Genomic DNA, 26,832 nt, shown 5'->3' with positions numbered 1-26,832 from the left:
GCAAACTTGTTTTTTCAAGCGAAGCTGACTGAATTAATGTAATCATGTCTTTTTCCTACTTTAGTGTCAATCTTCTTTCTTTAAAAAACAGTGACTTTTTTTTTGCTTAACTTATATTGTAAGCCTTACAACATCTCCAAGAAAGAAAGAAAATCACAATTGATTATTGTTGTTATTGTTACTGTTTTATGCATATAATTCCCATCAGCGTACACGGTACTTTACAGTGTAACATGAGCCAATGGGCCAGTTCACACAATCACCGCAGTGCACTGTGGCTTATTTAAGCCACGGCCCGTTGGGGTGCATGCAGGTGGCCATTTTGAATATTCAACCCCTGGCGGGAGGTTCCCATGATTTGTCATGTCATCTAAACCCATGCAGCAAGGGTTGTTTGAGGGTTAAACCAGCCTCAAATAACCCGTGGTCTGTTGTAGGGCTATTTGAGGATTGTTGAACCCTCAAACAACCCCTGCTGCCCAGGTTCATGTGACATGGCAACTCCCCGCCAGGTGTTAAATATTCGGAATGGCTGCCCACCCACACTGCAACTGGCTGTGGCTTAAATAATGGTCAGATAATGTGAACCAGATCAGTGACAGCTCCCTGCCCCAAGAAGCATACAATCTCAATGTAGAAAGTAGATGGGAAGAAATACTAATATCTTTACCATGGAGATAAGTTGATCATATTTTATTTTGTTTATTTGTTTATTTGAATTGTACCCTGCCTTTCTACAAGTAAAATGGCACTCAAGGCAGCTTACAATTAGAAATAAAACTTGATTAAAACAATAATAAAACAAATGGATTAAAACACAATTAGAAACACAACAACAGAATAAAAGCAGCATCTAACCCAACAGACCCGCTTGTTGTAAATATCACCTGTAATTGAATGCAATGAAGTAATTTGATTAGCATTCTGACTGGATCTCCCATTACTCAACAACCAAAAATATACCACCATTCTTTCTAGACAGTATTTTATTTCCCTTCCTCCTCTACATTTAACTAAGGGTGCAATCCTATGTATGTTGAGACAGAACAAAGTCTAACAACACCAGCCATGCTGACTATGTAATTCTGGGAGCTCTAAGATTTTTTTTCTGTCTAAACATGCATAGGATCGCACCCTAAATGGCCATGGCCATCCCTTATTTTCCATCAAGCCTTCGAGTGTGGTTGAAAGTGGCTTTATTGTTACAAGAAATGTGGAAAGAGGGAGATGATGCTTCTAAATAGAGCGAGAGCGGGCAGACTTCAGGCTTGACGGATCAATGTTGGTTGGTTGGTTTTTCAGTAGAACCTCAAGGTCCGCTAACTAGCAAAATGGAGTCTCAGGGAGCTTCTGTACACTTAGAATTTAGAACCACTATGCCTCCAAGCACATGCTGAGCCCAAGAATTTATTTTCAGTACCAGAAATGAGCTCACAATCCTTTCACACACACACACACTTATTTCCCCTGAGATTTCTGCATTAGAGAAGTCTGATCTAAGGGTGGTGGTGGGAAGCCTTTTATTTGTGGCTATGGTTAAACTATTAGCAGTGCAGGCACAATGTCTCCCATCACTTCAGGGGGTTGGATGAAAAGGGGTGGGGCTACGGGGACCTTGGGAGGGCCGGATTTGGCCCCTGGATCAAAGGCTCCCAACTGGTGATGTATTTGGAGTCAGAAAGAACCCTGCATCAGATTGCTTAGCCACCTTACGCCTCCCCTTCCAATGTGTTTGCAGCTTGGCTTACTTGTCTGAGTCACCTGGGGGATATTTGCCATGCAGGTATATGCATGCATGCAACACACTGTGCTCCATATTGCATATGTGAATCTTGGGCAAAGGCACTGGGGTGTATCGTTCTGTTGAGGTGCATGGAAGGCCTCTGATGCCTCTCTGATCCTCTGTAGTTTATAAATCTGTCTCTCTCAGTCCATAGGTCATTGCATGCCCTTCCATTCTCCCTACAAGATCTGGCAGCCTCAGCTTACATAGGAGTACAGTTCATTCTCATCTGACGTTGGCTACCATTTGATTTACAACTCCCCAATGCTCAGCCCTGCCCTCCCCCAAATCATTTTGAACTCTAGATTTTTGTTCAAGAGCTCAAGAGTGGTCTTTCAGCCTCACAACAGCCCTGTGAGATAGGTTAAACCGAGAAAGAGTGCCTTGCCCTAGGCCACCCAATCTGCTTTCTAGCTAAGCGAGGGCTCAAAAGTGGGTTTTCCCCTGTCGAGACGAGCAGCTGTGCTACGCTGACTGTCAGCGAAGGAGATTCCAAAACCATGAAGAGATAACCACTAAGCATGTGCAGAGTGGCCCATGTACATCTGAGCCTAGGGAGCAGGAAAGATGCGGAAAGAGCTCGGTTTTCAGGTATGCCTTATCCCCAGCACCTCTCTTTAAAAAAAACCCAAAAAACAATTAATTAAAAACGAAGCAAGGTTCACTTTCGATTTCTGATGAATTGCGCCAACACTCCAGTATGAACATCTTTCCCATTCTGCACTCCAGAAGCAGAAAAAAATCAGCATTCCACAGCCAGGAATGCACAGTGCTTGAAGGAGGCGGAGGAAGGCAGGGAAAAGGACCCCTGCACCTTTGCCTCGGGTTATCCTGTATTGCAACCGAAACTCTCCCCACGACCTGAGTTCGATCCCAGCAGAGGCTGGGTCCCAGGTAGCCGGCTCAGGTCGACTCAGCCTCCATCCTTCCGAGGTCGGTAAAATGAGTACCCAGCTTGCTGGGGGAAAGGGAGTCACGGCTGGGGAAGGCGATGGCAAACCACCCCGCTGCAGTCTGCCAGGAAAACGCCAGCGCAAGCAGGCGTCCCTCTAGGGGTCAGCAATGACCCTGTGCTCGCACAGGAGGAACCTTTCCCTTCCTATCCTGTGTTTGCGCATCTGACGAAGTGGATTCTAGCCCAGGAAAATGTACATGCCACAACCGCGCGCGGGCACCTGCTGGTTTTGCGCAGGAGGCCCGCTGCCGAGGCCCTTGTCCGTGCCTGGAAGGGTTAAAGTCAAGCAGGTAGTGGGTGGGGCGGAGAGGTGGGACTTGGATCCCTCCTTCCCTGCTGCGAGGGCTCGAACCAGGCACTCCCGGAGCGGCTCCTCTCGCGTTTACCTGCCTAACTTGCTTCTGCTGCCACGCTCCCTCCCTCTCCCTCTCTCCGGGGACTGCCTCCCTTCGCCGCCCTCTGGATTTTGCTTAGGAGACGGCAACACAATTTGCCTAACAAGCCAATGTGGAAAGATCTGTCGGAGGACCGGTGCTCCCACCAGCAACTGTAAACCAGTATGTCACTAAACTTTTAAACTCTCTCTCTCTCTCTCTCTCTCTCTTTCTGTTTCGTTTTGGAAGCAACGTCTCCCCAGCAGATGCTAATGCTACGCTTCAGCCAAGGATGCTCTCTAAACAAATCCAAAATTTGCTGACCGTGTACCAAAGAGAACAGGTGGATAAAATGATCAGAGAAGTTGACTTCCCCTCCGCTCCCGGCTATTTCTTTAAAGTTTTAGCATAAATGCTGCCGGGTGCTTAAATACCATTCGGTGGTCCAGATCTTGTCACTTAAATTCTGTGATAAGCAAGCGTTCCTGTTAGCCTACCCTTCGAATTACCACCCAGATGGGTGGGAACGCTTTTTATTTTTTCACCACTTTATTTGCTGTGCAAATAGTCAAAGCCATGTACAAACGACATTGAGGTTGTGATCCTGCATGCGCTTACCTAGGAATACATCCCATTGAACTCAATGGGACTCCTTTCTGAGTCAATGTGCGTAAAATCAAGCTGCAAAACGAAAAGAATGATGGGGCTGACGCGCTGATGAGTACAGGGAAAGCAGGTTTAGTGCAATTGCGAAATATTAACCGATAAAAATATAATCGCACTTTCTGTCACATTTCAAAATCAGATTAAAAAAATAGGGGGATGCAGCTTACAGGCCAATCCTATACATGTCTACTTAGAGGTAAGTCCCATTGAATTCAATGGAACTTTCTCCCAGGTAAGTGTGATGGGATTGCAGTCTTATTTATACTTTTTTTAAAGTTGCCTTTCCATTAAAGACGTGTGTGTGTGATATAAGCATGTTGGATCCTCTGTCTGCCTTTTGTGCACAGAAGGGCTTTGCTCACAGAAGGTGCCTCCATCTACTTTGGGGGGATCACCCCTCCCCTCCCCACACACACCACAGCTCATTCAGTGGGGTCCCCCGGTCCTCTGTGTAGCATTTTCAAGAGGCTGGAGGGGGCTGAGAAGTCTGTTTCCACCAGCCCAGTTGCACATGCCTAAATCTGGATACATCCCATACCTCAAATAACCATAGCTAAAAGAATACCAAAGAAGATGAGAACCAGAGTTATTCAACTAAGTGGTTATAGGGAGCTGGTGTTTTTTTTTTAAAAAAAAAATCCTAAGTTAGATTTCTCATATTTCAAACCCAGAAAAATTGGGTGGTATTTGAGTTTGTTTGATCTGGATATCAAAAGATACAATAGTCATGTTTTGAAATTAATCCCATTTTGAAAGTTATCTCTCGTGTGGAAAAACAGGATTAACCCAACTAGGTGTCTCCCGGACAAACAAAACAAAAAGCATAGCCTTGACAAAGAATAATCCCATTTCAAAATTAGTTTTCTCATTATTATGTGGGGAAATGGGAATTAATATCTGTCCATACATTAGGAAGTTGATCCGAAATAAACACATCCTTTTTTTTTCTTTTTAAGTGCAGTTTAAATGCTTTGTAAAAGAAAAAGAAAAGGGGGGGGGGAGAATAGACTGAATGAGGTCTTACTAAAGTTGACGTTTCCCAGAAAGTTAAGTTTTAATCAAAAGTTATGATTTAAAATTACATTTGAATTATGAGTTTTTGCTTTTTAAGCAAGGGCTGGACGGTGTCTTCATTTAATTCCTTGGCATGATCAACGTTCAGCAGATGGAGAAATCTTTCTTTATGATACACGACATACTGGGAAACCCTTAAGACCTCAAGGCCAACAATAATGCTGTCTCAGGAAGTGGAACTTGGCAGCTACACTCTTATCCATGCTTAGTCTTTTTGCTGTGACAAAATGAAGCGGCGTTGAAGGTGGTTGTTATTCTCTTAGGAATGCTGACACTGGTCCAATGCACCCTACAGAAATCGGCGGGTCACCCAATCTTGGGAACACAGTGTGGAAACAAGGTTCTGAAGGGACGCCTGGAGCGGGGAGAACTCGTATAGCAATAGGATCGTGCCTTTTTGACACCATGGTGTACCCTATAAGAATCTCAGGGCCCCTTCACACATTACATTTTTAGATATTCTCTTAAGATTTAGTAAGGCTATGCTTGCAAAAGAAATATAATTTTGACCATGATGAACAGGTGTTTGAAAACATGTGTGTTGCATCGGAACACTCCGCACAGGCCAAGGATGACTGTGATTTTCTGCTGAGTGTGCATGCAGTGGCAAACCCAGGTTTGCTGCTGTATATTGTGTGAAATGGCCCCCAAGCATGTGCACCAGGCACTTCATCCTGGACAAAGCAGTCTCTGCATAGCCTAGTATTGTCCTACGTTCTCTGCTTTTAGGAGAATGACTCGTGAGAGCTCTGTTCTTTTCCTATGGAACAGCAGCAGCACCACCAAGGAGGCACCGAGGAGGGGACTGACTAGAGCAGATGAGAATTGGTGGGGAGGCGAGGAAGAGAGAGGTCTGTCCTTCAGCAGAGTTATGCCAACCCCATTTGGGATAGCCCTTGTGAACACACTGATGGTTGGTTCCTGGCCATGCCAGTTGACTGCACCCTTCTGCAGTGCACACAAATCGAATTGGGAACAGTTCACTTTTTTTTCACTCTGACTGCAGTGCTCTTGCACAGCCTGTTTATCCCACTGGGCCTTGCGTGGAGAGTATCCCAGCTGATTGCGCCCCATATGTCAGATCTATGTCCCACCCTGCCGCCTTTAATAGAGCCCAACAGCTGCTGCCTAATGTGGCCACCTTGCTTTGCCTTAGAATCATAGACTAGTAGGGTTGGAAGGGGCTTAGAGACCATTGAGTCCAACCCCCTGCTCAATGCAGGAATCCAACTCAGAGCATCCCCGACAGATGGCTGTCCAGCCTCATCTTGATGCCTCCAGTGTGGGAGAGCCCACCACCTCCCTGGGTAATTGGTTCCATTGTCATACTGCTGTAACAGTCAGGATGTTTTTCCTGATGTTCAGCCGGACTCTGGCTTCCTGTAACTTGGGCCCATTCTTCCGTGTCCTGCACTCTGGGATGATCGAGAAGAGATCCTGGCCTTCCTCTCTGTGACAACCTTTCAAGGACTTGAAGAGCGCTATCCTATCTCCCCTCAATCTTCTCAAGGCTAAACACGCCCAGTTCTTTCAGTCTCTCCTCATAGGACAGACTGTGCCGGGGCCACCTGTGTGAACCAGGACAACGGTGTGGTGCTTCAAGAGCTGCTTTGAACATTAGATTAGATTTTAAAAGGGTGCCCGTAAAATACTTTGTATGCTTTATGAACACAACCAATGCAAATTACTTACAGGAATATTTGCTGAGGATTGGCTCTGGCTGCCTCATTATTGCACACCTCATTGGCGGAGTTGCTGCCAAGCAATGGGTGAAGCAACCCTCAAAGGAGGCCAGTTGGATTAAAACTCGGATGAGGGCTGGCCTTTTGCTTTTGTTTTTCTCCTCCATTTTTTTTAAACTCCAAATTCCACACGGAGGACCACTCCATGTGCTTCCCCCACACCCCCACTTAATGCTCAGAAGAGTCTATATTTTGTAATCATTTTAACACTAACAACGTGTAACATTTTACATAGCACGTTTCAGATGTTCGAGGTGCTTTGCACACATTATCTCCATAAACCTTATGTCGTACAGTGTGGTGTAGGGGCGAGAATGTTGGACTGGGAGTTGGGAGATCCAGGTTCTAGTCCTCACTCGGCCATAGAAGCTCACTGGGTGACTTTGGGCCGGTCAAGACTCTCAGCCCGACCTACCTCATAGGGTTGTTGTTGTGAGGATAAAATGGAGAGGCAGAGGAGAATGTAAGCTGCCTTCAGTTCCTTGAAAGAGGAAAAAAGGCAGGAAATAAATAAATGAATATATATATATCCTGTCCGTCAGGTAGGCCAGTGGTAATATTCCACTTCTGCAGACTGGGGAGGGGGGCGTGCATGCAGGTATTGATGGAACAGTAGTTTGCTGAAGGCCACCTAAGTCCCACTGGAACTAGGACTTTCTGACTCACTGTTCCAGCTCTTAAGCCCAAAGCCACATTAGCTCCGTTCAGTATGAAGGGCGGCAAACGTGTGTTTCTTGAAATAGATATGTGGAGCAGGGTGAGGTGCTGGGTGCATCGTCTGCCCAGTGAGTTTGGCACATAGGAAGTTGCCTTATACTGAGTCCATCTTGGTCCATCTAGCTAGTATTATCGACACTGATTGGCAGCAGCTCTCCGGGGTTTCAGGCAAGAGTATATCCAGGCTTACCTGCAGATGCCGGGATTGAAACTGAGGCCTTCCGCATGCAAAGCAGGGGCTCTGCCACTGAGCTACAGCTCCTTTCTGCTGACAAGAAGGCAGAAAGCACATCCGGGCTACTCTTCATGTGGAACAGAAAATATTCGATTTCCCAGCATGGAGATTAATCTCCATGTCTGAAGAAGTAATTTATGAAGCAACCCCGTTAGGAGGGCTTCCCAGTTCATCAGTCTTTCTGATGACTTCCAAGCAGAATTGGCAAAAAGTCTCTCTCTCTCTCTCTCTCTCTCACACACACACACACACACACACACACGCACAAACGCACCTGGCCAAACAGTTTTCTAACTAACTATAATTAGTTAGATTATAGTTAGTTATCCAGGTAATTAAGACCCTGACTTCTGATCTCAATTATATTAGTATTAAATCTACATTGATTCTATTGGAGTGGGTGAATTTCACTCACCTTCTCTGTGAATGGCCCCCTGTTTGACTTCTAAGGAATCTAAGCAATCCTGTTTACACTTACTTGAGAGTTAATCCCATTGAACTCTCCTGGGACTTAACTTCTGAGTAAATAAGTTTAGGAGTGAGCTGCATGAGTGGTCCAGGGGATTAGAGAGTTTGACATGGATCAGGGCACTTGACTTTCCGTCCAGGCTCTGCTGTGGATTCACTGTGTGGCCTTGGGCAGCGAGTCATGCTCCCTGGATCACCTATACATGGGAATAATTGTGACCACATCGTGGTAAACACAAGAAAACTAGTAAATCATTTTGCAGAGTAGTCACTATCATCCCTTGGCTCTGTCTTTCCAATAACTGCTGTGGCTTAATAATAACAATGATAAATAACAACATTACAGCATTTCTATAGTGTATTTCAGGTGTTCACAGAGTTTCACACACATTCAGTAATCTTTACAATTTACAATCTGTAAGGTAGGCTGGCCTGTTTCATTATCCCCATATTTGCAGATGTGGGACTGAGGACAAGAGATAGTAGTTCACCAATTTCCTGAGCTCGCAGTTTTAGCCATTTCATCACACCAGTTAATCCACTTATTAGAGCCAAACTACAAGTGACAAGAGAGAGCCATGATTAGTATAAACCAACCTTAAATGTAACCATGGAGGCAAGTTTGATCAAGGAAGCAGTTTGGTGGGTGCTTAACCCTTTTGCACTGGGCCAGTTTCCTGACCAAAATTGAGACCCCGGCAGCAATTGACACTGATTGACAAAATTGAGACCCCGGCAGGTGAAACACACCCATGAGGGAAAGGATGCATTTCTAATACATCTTTCCTGTAAGGGGAAAAATATGCGTGCACCAAAAGTCTTCCTAAAAGTTTTTCCTTTGTGACAACTTACTGTAAGGAAAAAGAGTTTCTTCCTTCGTTTCCTATTATACTGACATAATGAGCAGTTTAAAAGCTAAAAAATACATTTTGTTCTTTTTATTAATAGAAAAGAAAAACAATAAAAAACTGAATTGAACAATATTTGCAAACGATGAAAACAGATGAGTAAAATGTGTCATTCTAATATATAATACAGAGGGCTCCAACTTTTTATAGTTAAGTCATCTGCCCTCTCAGATCTTAACAAAATCTATTTTCAACATCCATATTAGGGTGATACCTTTTATTACACCAACTCAGTGGTCACAAAAATATTATGCAAGTCTTAGAGCTCCTCAGAACTCTTCACTCCGTATTAGGGTAAAACTCAAAAGCTCGCACAGCCTGTTTTTGTGACCTTTGAGTTGACCTAATAAAAGGTATTATCCTAATACGGATCTTGTAATTTTTCTTTTGGCCAATGCTGCTAACTTTTCTCTTTTGTGTGTGTGACTTGGAAAATATGTTTAGGGTGCAATCCTATGCATGTTTAGCCACAAAAATGTCCTAAAACTCCCAGCAACCCCAACTAGGCTGGCTGGGGCATGCTGGGAGTTATAGGACTTTTTTTTTGTCTAAATATGCATAGGATTGCTCCCTTAGCCATTCGTGCAACATTCTGGGTCTGCAACTGAGCAAAAGAAGCAGGTTCCTTCCCCCAAATAAGCTACAATTGCTTTTTAAAAATAAAGGAGAAAAAGCTGGTGACCCAGCTCCTCCTGGCGTAGCCCACATTTCAAAGGTTTTACAGGATGTGCTGAGCCACAATCTTCTTAATATGCTTTTATTAGTCAAGTGACAATGTTTATAATGCCAAAGTGAACTGGCAAGGGTTTCATCCAAGAACTACGCAGTAAAAATCAGCTGGGTGGTTTAGTCCACTGTGTATTGCTGAGGGGCTGGGGAAATTTGATTCAGGACCAGTTAGCACACCCCAAACAAGCATGTTGAGAAGGTAACCTATTCAGCTTGGCCCACTGTGTGACTGCTTTGCCATGCACAGGACTTGTAATGAACCCACATTTACTGCCTTGCCGTAATGTTGCTGAAACCTATTTGAGTAATGACATTGTAAATGTGGGTTGTGAGTTGCATGTGGAGCGAATGACAAATTAATTGTGCAAATTCTTTGGGGCATGCTGATTTACTATTATTTACCACCATGTATTTACATGGTGCTTTAAGCAAAAGAAAGGTTCCTGTCCCAAAAAGCTTACAGTCTGTTGGGGGGGGGGGGGCGGGGAGGCAACAGTATAAAAGGGATATTTTTTTTAATTTTTTGCTATTTTTATCCCCGCCCCCTAAAAAAAACAAAAAAACGTTTTTTCAAGGTGGCTTATGAGAAAGGAAACAAAAAGCATCATATAGTGTACATACACATAGACTTCATTTCTGTTGAAGATTGGGTTGGATCCAGATTAAGTTAGCTGCACAAAGGTTGCAGTCTTGTACCAACTTACCTAGATGCCCCACTGAAATCAGTGGGACCTGCGTTTGCAGAGACGTGTAAAGGATTGTGCTGTTCCTTCCCACTGAAATTTATAGCACTTAAGTCATGACTAACTTGTCCCATTGATTTTCAATGGGACCTAAGTTCAGCTAACTGAGCGAAGATCCAACCCATTATTTAGTATTATGTTGTTGTTGTTGTTGTTGTTATTATTATTGTGGTGGTGGTGGTGGTGGTGGTGGTGGTGGTGAGATGTGAGTGGAGCCTAATCCAGGACACAGATACTATTCCCAATAGTTTTCAAACTCTTATTTATTTTATTTGATGGCTACCATATTTCCCTCCAGCTATGATATAGAAAGCAAAACAAGTTCTTTCTCTCCTTTCATGGTACAAGTAAATACAGGATTCCCTCATTGCTGAGAAAATTGCTAATTGGCTTAGGGTAGTTTCAGGTAAACTAAAGGTTACTTAGCAGGACTCCAGTCTGCAAAACGTTAATCTGAGAATGCCACTCGGCCTATAAAATACAAATTTGTTTTTGTTTGTTGATATTTCTATTCTTATCTTGCTTCTGTGCATATAAAGTATCAGGCAAATAAAATATCAGGTACCTCTACCATTCTCTCAGTCACCCTTAACCCTCTCCTAAGCGCTGCTATGCTGGGGGGGTGGGGGGGTGTCTTTTGTTTTACCTTTCTTACGTTCATTGCTTTGTGATAATAACTCCTACATTCTCAATGGTTAAATCTTTGTTAAACAAGCAGTTTTAAAAAATCCCAATAACTTCACATAGGGTACAGTCCACCAGGAGGTTTTCTAAACAGCTCCTGTTTGATAACCTCGTAATAGAACATGCTCCAAAAGTCTGATCCATCTGTCTCCCATTTTGTCATCCTTAAATTCACCTCCTGAGCTAACCATCTCACCTTACCTGATGATAAAGCCATCTTGACAAATTTTAGACCACCCAGGACCTTTTCTGTAGGTACATGGTATGTGTACACGCACACACACCACTTTATACCAAAGGACCAGCTGTTGTACAGCTGTTTCCTTAAAGGGAAATGGTAAATCTCATGCCATCTGGCCCTCATACATCACTCTGGCATTTCACCTAATTTTCCAGAAGGAAAATCTGTCCTCTTGGGTCTAAGGGTTACCTGCTATGAGAGGTAGGTGATATGCTGCATCCACGGCTTCATCTTCACAGAGCCCCCAACTTCCTGGTTTACATTACATTAAATGGTCATCACATACCATTAATTTCTAAATCAAATCCTTTTTCTGCAGAACTCCAAGTCAAAACCTGCCTGGGTTTTTCTGGGAGGAAAAGGTGTGCGGGAGGCACAGAGGGGGTGGAAACAGGGCCAGCCCTACCATTAGGCAGAGCAGGGCCATCACCGCAAGCAGCAAATGAGAGTGGTATAGAGGGGAGCTGCAGCAGCAGCCCCCTGGCCTCTGTTGGAGGACACAGCTCTGTGTTCTATGCAGCCCATGCAGCTGGCCTGATGCCCTCAGGTGTGGTGAAGGGTTCTGCCCCATCACCAGTGTTGAAATAAAACTGCCGGTCTGGTCAGTTTCTGCAAGTAGAATGGGGGATTGGGGGAGGGCACTATCTGATCATTTGCCTCAGGCAGCAAAATGTCTTGGGACGGCCCTGAGTGGAAAACTTCAAAGATTCCAAGCGTTCTTATCTCTCCACCATAGAAAATCTTTTGTTACATTCACTCCCCATTATCAAGGGATAGAAGAATCTTGCATATTCTTCAGCAAGTGTCTGCAGGCAGTTTAGCTTTCAGTTAGGGGCTGTGGTTCAGGTTTTCAAACACATTTTTCAATTAGGGCTGTGAACACAGTCAGACTGACAATTTGTTGTTAAACGGTTAGTGCCAGACTTTGAAGCGCTTAATTAATTGATGAAACATAGATATTGCAAAACCTCAAGTGCCAATTGGGAGGATCCGGATGGACAGAGACACTTTCTCTTTTAAGTGTGCTACCATAACAGCTTAATGGGAAAAACCTACCATTGGTTGTTTATTGTCAGCCCTGATCATTACTTGGGGAAGCAAAATTCAATCTGCAATTAAAGCTTTAGTCAGTTGCACTGATCAATTGATTGCAGTCCTAATTCAAAATATCTGTATAATGACTATATATAGTTAAAACAAGTGTGAAGGTGGTGAGGGATGAGAGAGATTAGGGTAACAAGGAATGAATGAGAAAGGGCAGCTATAAGTACTGCTGGAGAAGAACTTGGGAGCAGGAAGGGAACTTAGATTCTTCCAGATGAGGCTTTTAAGGTGCAATTGCCCTTCCTCATTCACAGAATTTTATGGGGGTTCAGGTACCATTGCTATTCACTTGCAACCCTCCTGTGTTTTCCCACCCCTTCTTCTGTGTGTGTGTTTTTTTCTTCCCTTGCTGTGGAAAACCCATTAAGAAAAAAATGATGGAATTGCTGCACAATGTCTTCTGACTGTTGAGGCTAGGACCCCTCCATCTGGAAGTATCCCTTAATCCAGGGCTTCACTGAAGGTTTGTGTGGAAATGTAAAGGGTGGAGAGAGGAGTCACCATGTAGGGGTGCTTCCAGATGAGGCCTTCTATTGTGCAATCAACCTGCCTCATACGAGGAGTTTTATGGAGGGTTCAGATGATGTCGTGACCCATTTGTAATCAGCCTGTGATTTCCTACTGCTGCTGCATCCATTTTTTCTGTAACTGAAAACAAAACTGCTAAAGAGGGAATGAGTGGAACAGCAGTACAATTTTTCAGCAGGTGTGGACAGGAAAATGTGCAATTCAGGCAGGCAGGGAGGGAGGGGTTGTCCCTGGGGAAGGTGGGTGACATGCTGGGAATGCCCCTCCTTTCTCTATCACTTACTGTCCGTTTCCAATTGCAAAGCCATTTTGTGTCCTGCAAAGACAGCCATTTTCCCTCCCCTAAGGCTTATCTGAGCTTACAAAGCAGCAAAAGGTCTCATTGAAAACAGCAGTATTTACATCTGAGTAAACACGAACACGTGTAGGATCTGTCTGTAAGGCTGCAACTGTCTTCCTGGCACTCAATACATATTTAAAATTATTATTAAATGACATTTCACTATTCTGGAAAAGGGGCTCTTTGAATTTGCACAAGTGCTGCCTGAAGAAGAAGAAGAAGAAGAAGAAGAAGAAGAGGGGGGAGGGGGAGAAGAGGCAAAACTGACACAACTTGTCAGTTGCAACTGCTGCTTTCCCTTCTCCCTTTGAAGGACAGCATTTGAAAACAATAAATCAAAAGGAGTCCCTTCAAATGCCTGGAGAAGGGAATTGAGTTGAGGAGTTAATGAAATTCTGCAGTTTTCTAGGCTGGTTGTGAAACTGACCAGAAAAAAAAAATCAAGGGACAAGTTTGAAATTGACTAGAAAATCAAGCCAGCAAGTTTCCTAGCCAGGTTGTAAAAGGAACCAGAAAAGGTTGGGACTGACAGCCCCATCGTAACCATGTTTAATCAGAAGTAACGCTGCAGTCCATTTGCCTTGTGCTGCAGGAACTATTTTAAAAAGTTAAACACACACAAAATGGGATGCGAAAATGTCGCTGAGAAGAATCTGAAGAAGGGGGTATATGGCAGCAACGATGGGCTTCTTCACATTGACCTTTTATCCTGCTATTGCAATTGGTTACTCATGGAAGTTTGCAGGCCCTTTAGATGATGTTGTCAACCTCCAGGGCGTCTCCTGCACTAAATTACCTTTATTCTGTTTTTTTTAAAGATCACAGGTAATGAGCTATCAGATTACAGCACTTGAGTTCTGCTTCAGTTCCTTCCTGAAAAGAGGAAAACCCACAATAAGAGGAGCTGTACCACACCGCCATCTAGTGGCTGTATAATGAAACATAGGGAAGACTCAGATAAGGGGGGAAAAGGAGGGGGGAAAGGAAGCGCGTGTAAAGGGAGCCCATCATGATCCTGCATTTAAAACAGAAGCAGAAAGCCCCATTTTAAATGTGGGATTTTAGGCTGGTGTAGAGATGCTTGATGAGTCAGGAAAGGGGAGGGGAAAAAACTAACCACTCTGCTATGTCTTCCCATTGTGTAGATGGAACACAGATTCTCACACCAAAAAACCCCTAGGCCCCTTGATGAGTGGACAGTCAGTGGGAGTTCTGCTTTTAGGTTATAGCCTCTATCCGGAAGCACCCTAGGTGTTCTGGGAGGAAGTCCCAGACTGGAGGGCAGCTGCAAGACTGGCTCTACCACTAGGCAGAGTGAGGCAGCTGTCTCAGGGGGCAGGCGCTGGGGAACCAGGAGTGGTGAGGTGTTGGAGAGCAAAGCTTTGTGAGCCACATGGCATGCCCTGAACCCTCTGAACCAGCTCCCCTTGGGTGTGGTGGAGGGCGCTGTCCTGTCACCAGTGTTGAAGTAAAATGCAACTGCCAGTCAAGTCAGCTTTTGTATGTGGAATGGAGGGCCACCATCTTGTCCTTTCCCTCAGGCAGCAGGAGGGCTGGAAGTGAGAATGGACTACTTAAGAGAGCAGGCAGCTTTTGGCTAAGAGTGACAGAGCTGGGAAAAAGGAGGTCATGGAAATGAGGGCAGAAAGAAACAGTAGGGCAAGGCCATGAAGCCCTGTAAGGATAAGTTTGCACTAGATGCAGGAGGGGTTGGGAAACCATGAGTAGGGATTTGACAAGGCCATTGTAGACTAAGCGACAACGAGGTGAATGACTTGGGCAATGACCTTCTGGAGAATGGCAAAAGGGCTGACAGGTGGCAAAGGAAGGCCAGAAAGAATAATGTCATAGTAGCCAAGATGAGAGAGAACTCGAGTTCTGGCTAAGGGGATGGAGGGGAAAGGCCATATTTTTGCAGCATGGGCCATGTGCAAAGCTCTTACCTGTGAATGTGTTTCACATAGCACTTACCATGCCTGCCAGCCTATATGCGTACAGTTGCTGCACACACCAAAAGCATGTTCAGCGAGGCCACAGATTTCTGGTGTGCTAACAATGAATGTATTTGGACCAGCACATGTGATATACATAGCTAAATGAGACAGGATTGGCATTAAAGGCTTAGACAGGTGAGGGCTTTACTTGCAACCATCGCATTGAATTCAAGCCTGAGGCTATGATAAGACATCAAGGAAGAAATAGCAGAAAGGCAGTGGAATTGGGGGGCGGGGGGCTGGATGGAGGGGGTAAGCTCTGGGTAGATTAAAAATTAAAAAGAACAAGTGCTGGTAACGAAGGAAGGGCAATAGCAAGAAGCTGAAAGGCCAGTGACTTCTGCCTGAGCCAATCATGCACAAGCGTGGACCTCTTTAAAGAGATTTCGCATGAAAAATATCAAGGAAGTAGAATAGAAACAGTGTAGACTGGAGTTGTGAATTTTTACAGCCTGTTGAGCTTTAAACAAACAAAATTCCTGCCATCAGAATGGCTTTCACATTCGCATTGTGGCTATTTAGATCACAATAATGTTGTTCCTCACAATGGGCTCAAGTTACAGGAAGCCAGATTCTGGCTGAACATCAGGAAAAACTTCCTGACTGTTAGAGCAATAGGACAATGGAGCCAATTACCTAGGGAGGTGGTGGGCTGTCCCACGCTGGAGGCATTCAAGACGAGGCTGGACAGCCATCTGTGAGGGATGCTCTGACTTGGATTCCTGCACTGAGCAGGGGGTTGGACTTGATGGCCTTGGAGGCCCCTTCCAACACTACTATTCTGTGATTCTATAATTCTATGAAATGTTTCCATAGGTGAATTGCATTCACACTTCTAACAAAGGGGGAATCTCACTTTGGGAGATTAAAAACATGTGTCCTTCAAGTGTCGGTGTGCTCGTTTTGAAATTTAATATAGCTGAGTCACAGCAAATGTCTTGAAATTATTTTAAATTGTTCTTACAGTTCAACATCCCTTTCATGATGATGAGTCAACTCACCAGGCTTTAAAAAAAAACTATAAACAACTGAAGATGCAGAATGTTTGATTACAGGTGTCTGTCTTTCACACTAGTTTAACTCCATACCATGACCAAAAAAGGCCTGGGCACAGCACCCAAATGCCTAATTGACACAACCCATTTTACTGTTTTATAACAATGGAATTGTCATGGCTTCCTGCAAAGAATACTGGGAATTATAGTTTGGTGAAGACACTTTGACTTTTGTGTTAGAGATCCCCAGCCTCCATCACAGAACTAAAGCTCCCAGGGTTCCTTGGAGAGAAAGAATAGTCGTTAAACCTGTTCTAGTCTGTAGTGTACATATGCCTTAATTGGAAGCCTCCTTTTGTGCTGTCTCCCACTTCTGGCAAACGAAAGTGGCCCACTGAAAAGGTTTTTTGCTGACTTGCATTTCATTGTTTAATAAATTCACAGTTTTTATGCTTCTGTTGTTGGAATATCTGATTTATCCTGCATGGAGGGCTATCTGTTTGTGCAAGAGTCATGGGTGCCTATTGGCTAGTGAGTTTACAGGAGATAAATGACACTCCCAACTCCTGTTACGTACTTTTAAAAAGATATAAGGTTGGCTCCAGGTTCTGCCTTCTGCAAAAGGAAGATCTCTGCTTGCGGAAAGTCCCTCTGCCTGATTTTTGAGAATCTCCCCCTCCCTGCACACCACAACTCAACCCATTCAGCAGAATCTCCTAACTCTCTGATTGGGTTCAGTGGTTGAGTGTGTGTTGTTGTTGTACCGTGGTTTATTGTGTTGTCTGAACGCAGTGTGTTTTCCATAGGGTGGCTTGTTAACCACGCAGTGTGGCTTATTTTTCTCGAACAAGCCACCTTGAGAACCCATGGTTTGCTGTTAAGCTGTTCAGGGTGGATAACAAGCCACACTGCAGAAAGTGTGCTGCATTCAGACAACACGATAACCCACGCTGCGGAAAACAGGTTGCGTTCACACAAACATAATCCACAGTTCAACAACAACCCACATTCAGTCACTGAGTGTGGGTTAGTGTGTTATGTGAACCCAGCTGCGGTGGGAAGCAGCACAGCTCACAGCTGCTGTGGGAAGCAGCTCTTACCCACCAGGGGAAGAGGGGTGGGTAAGTCCACTTCCGCCAGCACAACTGATCCAGTTCAAATCTGGTTCCAACCCGGAATCTTTACCTTCTGTCACAGGCTGTACATCCAGCGGTCATATACCTCTCCACATAAAATAATTTAATCCAATTAAAGATACCATCAAAACTATTTTTTACATCTCTTCTTTGCGGTTTAAATTGAACTGGGCATTTAGTGGCTACATCTGGGGCTAAGCTGCATTTATAATGAATGAGCCGTGTCAGATAGTTATCGTCTCACAAACCTGGATGCTTAGAGCAAATAATCATGCTATTAAAATGGAACTAATTAGTATACAGGACAATGAAATAATATTTTATTTGATCCTATTTAGATTTTTAACATGTCCCATTATAGCAGGCTGGGGAAAGGAATGAAACTACCACCCACCCACCCGCAATAACATGTTGCCTTTACACACCCACCATGGCTGACTGTGTCTCTAAACCACAGTATAGAAGTCTGACACTTTTACAGTAGAGTAGCAGATGTACACGTGTGAATACTAGAAGCCCAGAGCACTTCAGATTCCCCTTGCTTTTAGAATGAGCTGTATTTGTGCTGAAAGTAGGGTTATCACATGATTAAAGAAATCTTAGCCAATTGATCATATGGGGCTGGATCCAGACTTAGTCATATTTAGAGCAGACCCACTGAAATCAAGGGAACTTAAGTTAGCCATTGATTTTGATGGGTCTACTCAAGCTATCACAAAATCTGGGACCAGCTCAGTGATTTCAGTCAATTAGACTAACAGTGCAATCCTATACAGTGTATACTCAATGTGGCTTACTTCTACTCAAAAGTAAGCCTCATTGAACTCAATATGACTTACTCCCAGGCAAGTGTGTTTAAGAGTGCAACTTAAGAGCATTCCAGATAGAGGGTTCCTAGCTACCGATGGAAGATTCCCAGTCAAAAGGCGCTGCACAGTTATTCCCGCCTTAACTGATCTTTTTTTCTGGAAAGAAAAAGTGGGAAAACAAGCAAGGGTTACAAATGGAAGACAAATGGACTCCCTATAAAATTCTGTCAGTGAAGTAGTGCGACTACAGAATAAAAGCCTCATCTTGGAGGCACACTAAGTCAATTAATCACACTGAGTCTGGATCCAACCCATGGATTTTAGTCATTTAGGGCACAATCCTATGCATATTTAGGCATACTTTTTTTTTTTTTAAGATGCCTGTATGCATGTTTCATAGAAAGCATTACTTTTGAAAAGGCATTCCTTTGAAAAGGCAATGCCTATTTTCAGTTGGTGCTTGCCATCTGTAGTTTTTCTACGTACTTATATATATGTATATATATATATCCTGATTAATCAGGGCACCTTTTCAGTTTGTTATGAGTGCTTCCAGAGGAGGCTTTTATTGCCGTTGTGTCCCCCCCCCCCATTCATGGAATCTTACCGGGGTGGGGTGGGGTAAGGGGATAATTGTCTTCTGTTTATAGCCCTCCCATGGTTTCCCATCTCTTCTTCTGACTTTTTTCTTGCCAGAAAAAACATGTTAAGGAAAAAATAGAATATCTGCACATTGTCTTTTGATTGGTAGCTCTAGGAGCTGTCTGTCTTGAAGCACTCGAAAAGTTTTTTACATATATGCGTAATAGATTAAGGCTGCCATCCTATGCAAATTTACCTGGGAGGAAGCCCCACTGAACAATTGGGATTTATGTCTTAGTAAAGCGTAGGATGGCTTTGTAATAGTTGCAGGTAGGCCTATCTGGAAGATGCTGTGTTAAGACTTTGGTGGCCCTTTGGTGCTGATGGGAGGAATTTATGTTAATTGTGGGACAGCCACCAAGAAAACCTCTTTAGAGGGCTCCTTTATCATGCAGACTAACCTTAAGGTCGCAACAGGATATAGGGGAGGATTTGGGGAATTTTAACACACCCTGGCTCCAAGGCTCTGGGCAGGTTGCAACATACTCGAAACAAAACATAAATTCCCAAACTAGAACACGTGAAACACTGCAATAAGAACACACAAAATACAAAATTTAAATAGTTCAACCAGCCAACCCTAAACATGTCTTACAGAGAATCTCTCTGATCTTAAAAAAATGAAAACAGAAAGGATGAATACTCTAATCCACACTCAACCTTCGGGTTTGGATGCGTGCTCCATTTGGAATAAAGAAAGCGATTACAACTATTTAATGGATCACAATTTGCTAAGGAAGCATTAAATATATCTCCAAGGAAAAAATTCCCTATTTACACAACTATTATTAAATTAACGTTTGAACAGTAATGGATTGTGTTTACCCTCTAGCCTGTGATGTACCTTGCTTAAGGAAGATCAGTTATCATTTCTCTACAGACCCAAAGTTGGATCCAGAATCTGCCTCCCTCCAAAGGTCACTAAATGTCCCTCTGCCTGATTTTTAGGGAGCCCTCTCCCCCACCACAGCTCAGCCAATTCAGCAGGGTCTCCTGACTCTCTTTGTAGAGTTTTCAAGGGGCTGGAGAGGCTGGCATGGGGAGGAGGAGGCAGGGCAGCCCATTTCCACTGGCACAGTTGATCCAGAATAAATCTGGATCCAACCCCCAAATGTATGCACGAATGAATGAATGAATGAATGACTTATGGTCAGCTGACCATCAGCAAAAAAATACATAACAATAAAATGCCTTGTTCTACATCTTAAAATTAAGTCACGGTGCCATAAAGGATCTCGTTAAAATGACAACATTCAAACGTTTAGGAACTCACTTAGCAACTAATCTGTTAGATCCTTCAAGTAAAATACACATAAGAGATTCTAAAGAAGACTGACCTGGAAAAGACTGAGTAATTGGAAGTATCCGGGAATCTCTGACCCCCTGATAATAGCAATTGAACAAAACATGTATAACGGATTTCCCTTCAACATTGTTACAAGGGCAACATCCCTCATTTACCGGTGTTTGGGAATATCTGCCATTTAAAAGTTTATAGGGTAAAACATTAAGCCAGGTCAAAGAGAATGCTTTCCTACATTTAGGGATTGATAGGCGGTTTAAATAAGCCATTCTGTCTTTGGAGAAGGAACCTGGCAAACCCCAAACTCTGGGGGAGCCTGGCCCCTGTGCTGCACAGTAGAACTCTTGGAGGTCAGTATCTCACAACCTGTGTTTAACTAGACATTTTGTGCTATCGCAGTCCAGAGATAGTAAATAGGAAGGGGAGAACCCAATTGAATTAGCCTTCTGCACCTCTTCCTTGCTCCAAAATGTTGTACAAGACTGCCAAAGATGCAAAGGGGGGGGGGAATGCACCAGTGTTCACCCCCTTCCCCCTCCAGAGAAGCCCAGAGCAGCTATCAGTCATAAAAGAGCTTTAAAACAAACAAGCCGATAATAAGATGTATAAAAACATTAAACAGAATCGAGGCAACAGTAAAACCAGAAAAATTAATAACCAGGAGTGAGCCAACGTAACATAAAAGTCGGATGGCAGACTTTTGGGAGTCTGCAGCTGCATGTTTGATTGTCGCAGAAGCCAGTGGTTGAGGACTTGCGTGACTGGCAAACTGAAATCTTCCCCGCCTAGAAAAATCAGCATCCAACAGCAGCCATTGGCAGTATAAATTGTCTTTCACATTACAGCTGTGATCACAAGGCTCTCACACCGAAGTGACACATTTGTGGCACTTTCACACACATCTTAGAGCAGTTCTTGCTTCAGTCGGTTTGCAAACAGAAATCTCGAACCTACATTGACCAGAATGCTTATTCGCATTAGAGATGCTTTCCCTCATTAACAACAATCAGACATTCACATAAATAGCAGAAAAAGATGCTCCATGCAATTTAAAACTTGCATATCTCCTAGTAGCAATTCCCAGCTGACTCGCTCGCACACCCTGAGAAAATTGGCTAATCCCTTTTTTTAGAATCCTATTGGAAAATAAAAGGTGAGCCAAGCGACCTCTTAACTGGCTCTCTGTGGGTGCACCTAGTTTTCTTCTGTACAACCAACCTTTAAAAAAATTGTTTAAAAGGTTCGAGTTCTAAGTTTAGGAGGATTTCACAAATGACTGAAATGTTCCTTTTACACACATTGTGTTGGGAAGTTACATTCATAGGCTTATGCGGATGATCTGTTGAAAGGGTGTGCGTATTGCATTTAGCCTTTGCGGGATGGTTGTGCAGTTGCGATTTCAAAAGTGCACGTGCCATATGGACCGGACAGGCAAGGGGTGAAGGCTGGGTAGCTGTGCACGCCCTCCCACATTTCACAGGTGAAAACAGCACTGCGCTTGTAATAAACAGTACCGTTTATTCTACGTTATCCTGTCCTGCACCGATTTTTTAAAGGCTGCTTGTTTTTTTAGCTTAAATGTATGCTAGAATGGCATCTTCTGCAGGGGTAACCGTCTTAGCCTCTTGCAGCAAAACCAAAAGTCTCGCAGCACCTTCAAAACTTCACACATTTATTATGATGTAAGCTTTCATGGACTTTTTGTTGTAGAACAACCTTTCCCAACCTGGTACCCTCCTGATGTGTTGGGCTACAGTTCCTATAATCCCAGTTAGCACAGCCAAGGGTCCCCTGCCACATATCAGGTGTGGAGAATGGCCAGAAGGGAACCAACGGATCCCCTTTTTCTCTTTCTTTTTTTCCTAAACTTTTGTATAATTTAGATGACCATGCTAGCTGGGAATTATGGGAGTTATAGTCCAACACATCTGGAGTACACTAGTTTGGGAAAGGCTGATTGTAGAATAACATAATTCTCCTGAATCCACAGCTGGGCAATATCTTTATTAGGACCAACAATTTCTGGTGGTAGTTTTTTTAAATGATCATTTTCCTACAGTATGTTGCTAACAGTTCAAAGTACACTTCAGTGGCTGCAGAGTGTGAAATGGCTGGCTATCCATGCCATGGCACCTTAATGATCACGTAAGGTTACAATGACTCCTCCTTTACATAGTTAACTGTAAAAGGTTTAGAAAAAAGAGAAATGACCCACTGGTTCCTTTGTAGCCATTGTCCACACCTGGAAACAGCAGCAGGAGAAATAGACTGGCTAGGTTGAGGCAACTGACAGGGTTGTGGCTTAGGGAAAGGAACAAATGGGCCCCCTTTTCTTTCTTGTTTCTAAACTTTTTACAGAGGTTGTCAGATATGCTGGACAGCAAAGTTCACCTAGCTCCTACCTTGTGGTCTGGGGGACGGGGATGGGGGGAGGCTTTTCTTCTCCCAGTCACTTTTAGTCATTTCGTTTTTTAAAAAAACTTGTGTTAGCAGTGCTTTTTTGATTTTGCATTGCTGCCAGTTTTTCCCTTTGGTTTTGTTCTGTTGTTGTTTTAACAGTTTTTTGTTGTTTTGCATTCTGATTTTATATTGTATGGTTTTTAAGTTTTACTTTGTGAACCGCCCAGAGAGCTTCGACGTTGTAGAAATGAAACCAAGAAATAAAAAGCTCCAGCCTGTCTTGTTGTTGTTGTTGTTCAGTCGTGTCCGACTCTTCGTGACCCCATGGACCACAGCACGCCAGGCCTTCCTGTCCTGCGCTCTCTCCCGGAGCATGCTCAAGTTCACATTCATTGCATCGGTGATGCTATCTAGCCATCTCATCCTCTGCCGTCCCCCAACCTCTAAAAGGTTTAGGAAAAAAAGAAGGGGGGGCATTGTTCCCTTCCTGCTCCCTGGTGTGTGTATGGGGGGCGGGGGGAGTGGGTGACTAGGGTGGTGCAGAGCAGGGAGAAAACGTGGGGTGGCCAAAGAAGAAAGCCCCTCCCGGGGGGGGGGGAAATCTATTGGACTTAGAGCCTTCTGCATGCAAAGCAAATGCTCTACTCCTGAGCTAGGGTAAATAGGGATGGTTGGAGCACATAACTTTCCTGAAAGAAAGGATGCCTGCTGTACCACAAAGGACCAACAACTGAATATCTGTCAGTTGTGTTATAAACTGATTCCCTGGAAAGGGTCAGAATCAGAAGACAACGCACACCCAATCAAAATAAGCTTTATGAAATGTAAGAATACTAAGTCTGGGGAAATGAATGAATGAATGTGTGTTTCCTTGCAGTCCCAGTCCTATGAAATATTTTTTTTGTCAGATTGTTTCTTTATTTATAAAATGTACAGTCTGCTCTTCTCCACAGCACCATGACTGCAAAGAGGCTCAAAGTGGCTTACAACAATTCAAATGTATATCCATAAAAACACATAGATAAACCATAGAACTTCTTAAAAGAAAAAAAAAAGGAAAGGGGGGGAAAAAAGCAATCTCAGGCTGCAAACCTATTCTCACCTGGAAGGAAGTCAATGGGGCTTTCTTCTGAGTAGACCTGAACATGGAATACACTCCCATGAGCCTGTAATTCTGAGTGGAGAAGGGGTTGTCTCAGGTTTTCCCTGCCAGCTAAGACTGAGGGTACTTCCAGAGAAGGCTTTTTATTGCCCACCCCTCATCAATCAAGGGAATTTTACATGGGCGGTGGTGGTGATGGTCCAAACATTGTCTCCTTCTACTCGTAACCCTCCCGTGTTTTCTCACCACCTCTCCCACCCTTTTTCTGTCCCCAAAAGATCCATCAAGGAGGAAAAGACAGAATCGCTGCACAATGTCTTGGGCGTCCTCCTGGAGCCAGCTTTGTCATTTGTGGCCCGAGTGGCCTCAAGTGGCACGGAGTGCCTTCCACCAACTTCAGTTGGTGGCTCAGCTATGCCCCTATCTGGACAGGGGCAACCTGCTTTAGGGCGCAATCCTATGCAGGTTTGCTGGCTGGGGAATGCCGGGAGTTGTCGGACTTTTTTCTGTCTAAACCTGCATAGGATTGCACCCTTAGTCGCCTATACTCTGGTAACCTCCAAGTTAGATTACTGCAATGAGCTCTATGTGGGGCTGCCCTTGAAGACAAAATGAACGTCTTTTGATTGGTAGTGCTAGGAGCTGTCCATCTGGAAGCACCCTGAGAAACAATACAAACAAGTGTTGCTTTATACCAGTTTAAGTATCGTGACTTCCCCTACATAATCTTGGGAACTGTAGATGGATAATAATCTGTTAGAGACCTTTTGAGCTCAACACCGCCACCATCTTCACAGAATTACAGTTCCCAGCGTTCTCTAGAGAGATGGCATGATTATTAAACCAAAGTTAAGTCTGGACTGTAAGCTCTGGAATGGTATACAAATGTATTGCCACCCGCAGAGGTGGTACTACAATCTCAGCTGAAGGATCCACCTCCTCATGTTTTAGAACAGCCTTCCACAAACAGTAGTATTATTAACAGCGCTCCCCTCTGCCCCCCAGGCTCCCAGCGCAGCTTACAAAGATTAAATAATAATGAGACAGTCCCTGCCCTCAGGCTTACAATCTAAAAAACGTGACACAAAAGGAAAAAGGATTGGGAGGGAGGAGGGGAAAAAAGCAAAATTGAGGCACCAATTCTAAGTTTCAAAGTTCTAATAGGTGTTCTTTCTGGTAGGGAAGGGTGAAACAAGCTCCCTGCAGCTGTTCCCTCTCTGGCTGATGTAAGGGGCTAGGCTGGTCTTCCCGCTGCTGTGATCTTCCTTTTGCTGACCTTTGTATACTGTCTGTAAGCTGTGTTGTTTTTACTCTCAGATTTTTTTGTTAAACGGTTTTTAATTTTGTACACTGCCTAGCGTATTCGTATATAGGCAGGTTACGAATTGAATAAATGATGGTGATGATCGTCCTGGGTGGCAGCGGGTGTAGCCTCCCAATAACCCTTGCTAATGTTGAGGCCGGAGTTTGCAATCCCAGGGAGCTGAAAGCTGGAGCTGTGGGTTCCTTCTGGCAGGGAGGGGCGATGCGAGCTCCCTGCAGTTTCTCCCTTTCTGACTGATGTGTGGGGTCAGGTTGGTCTCCCCCTGGCTACAGAGAATGATGGGAATTTTAGTCCAGTACATCCAGAGGGCAACAGGTTGGGGAAGGCTGGTTTAGAATATTTGGGGAATGCCAAAATAATCCGCACCTGGTCATGGCTGTTGTATCAGACTGCAGGCAAGCCTTGTGAATCCACTTGGGCAAATGTTGTTTTTGGAGGGGCAGGCTTGAGGGCCTGGCTAGAAAAAGAGCACAGACCCAGAGGGAAGCTAACTGTGCTTCTCTGAGGAGGAGGAGGACTCCATCCAGGGCATGACAGGTTCTGCAGCGGCCCCCCAAAAGGCATGGCACTATTTTGTATATAAGGGCAGCTGCTTGTGTTTCCCTGATGTGGAGGCAACCGGTTCTCTTTCATGTGTGTATTGCCCAGTTGCAAAGAAGGCTACCATAAATGGGAACGACCCACAAAGTCATAGGTGGGATTAAGCACCGCGATGCAATCTAGTCGCTGCCTCTTCCCACGTCGCGATAAGCCAGGATTCTTTAGAATCGTAGCTCACTGCAGTTCGATTACTCCCGTGAGCCAGAGTCGTAAGCCAAGAACAAACTCTGGCTTATGACTCTGGCTAGTTAGGAGAGGGGCAAGCCAGAGCCCCCAGTTTGGATGTCATGCTAAAGTTTAGCAGCTAACCAAACTATGGACGGAGAGTCCCTGGCTGGTGTCCCTCCCTGCTGAAGTGGGATCGGCCATGCAGCCTGCACCAGCACACTTCCTCGTTTACATGGATGTTGTCGTGACATCCGAATGAGGCCAAGAAGTTGTAGAGCAGGCTCTTCCGTCCTACTGACCTTGGTTCTGTCCGGTCTCCATCTTGATGTCAGCCCCCACTCCCATGCAAACTCCTGAAGTTTCCTGGAATCTTTCCAAGAGCCTACAGATCTATTTATTTATTGCATATTTATTTATTAAGGGCACAATCCTATGCATGTTTAGACAGAGAAAAGGCCTACAACTGCTGGGAATTGTAGGCCTTTTCTCTGTCTAAACAGGCATAGGATTGCACCCTAAATGTATTAAATGCCTCATAAAATAGATTTCCCTAGGTGTTTTACAATAATGATAAAAACAGAAGTAAAATCACAATAAAACTGTCAATATAAAACTAATACATGTGCCAACACAGGATAAAATGCAGCATCACTTTGCAGAGACTAGGATAATAAAACATAAAAATACTTGGAGGGAGCAATCCTAAGGCCCCTAGACAGAGTCTAGGGGGGCCATACGATAGTTCAGATTCCTGGATCCAAAGTCAAGAGACAACGCTCCAATCTCGGACCCAGGAATCCAAGCTCCCCACCCACTCCCCTTCGTAGCCAGCATGGAGGCAACCACGCCGTTTGCCTCTCCGAGGTCGCCAAGGCAACCTGAGGAGGAGGGAAAGGGTGTGTGCTGCTGGGCGGGGAGGGGACTGGGGAGGCCGGCTTATGAAGAACCCCCCGGCTTACCCAGCCTCCTTACCTCCTGCTCCACAGAACTCCAGCTAGATGGGCGCAAAAGCCCATGTAGCCAAAATGCAGGGTGGGAGGAGTGGGGAGGTGAAGATGACCTCCGCCG

At 44.3% G+C, this 26,832-nt stretch overlaps 1 protein-coding gene across 5 annotated transcripts in view; it reads left to right on the top strand.

Moving 5' to 3' along the window:
• Positions 1–26,832, top strand: part of SP6 (Sp6 transcription factor) — a 124,056-nt gene that overhangs the window by 83,973 nt on the left and 13,251 nt on the right. The window contains exon 1 of one of the 5 annotated variants that reach the window (XM_084804749.1): positions 3,096–3,295. The exons of the other annotated variants lie outside the window; for them this stretch is intronic. The gene's annotated coding sequence lies outside the window, so the exon portion shown is untranslated. Of the gene's footprint in view, positions 1–3,095; positions 3,296–26,832 lie in introns of those variants that run through there. 5 annotated transcript variants of the gene reach the window in all.

Source organism: Heloderma suspectum, chromosome 6, assembly GCF_057233095.1.
Source record: "Heloderma suspectum isolate Gila_16-S chromosome 6, 16-S_ref, whole genome shotgun sequence".
Classification (NCBI taxonomy): domain Eukaryota; kingdom Metazoa; phylum Chordata; class Lepidosauria; order Squamata; family Helodermatidae; genus Heloderma; species Heloderma suspectum.
Note: the sequence above shows the minus strand (reverse complement) of the source record. Positions and strands in the feature narration are given on the sequence as shown.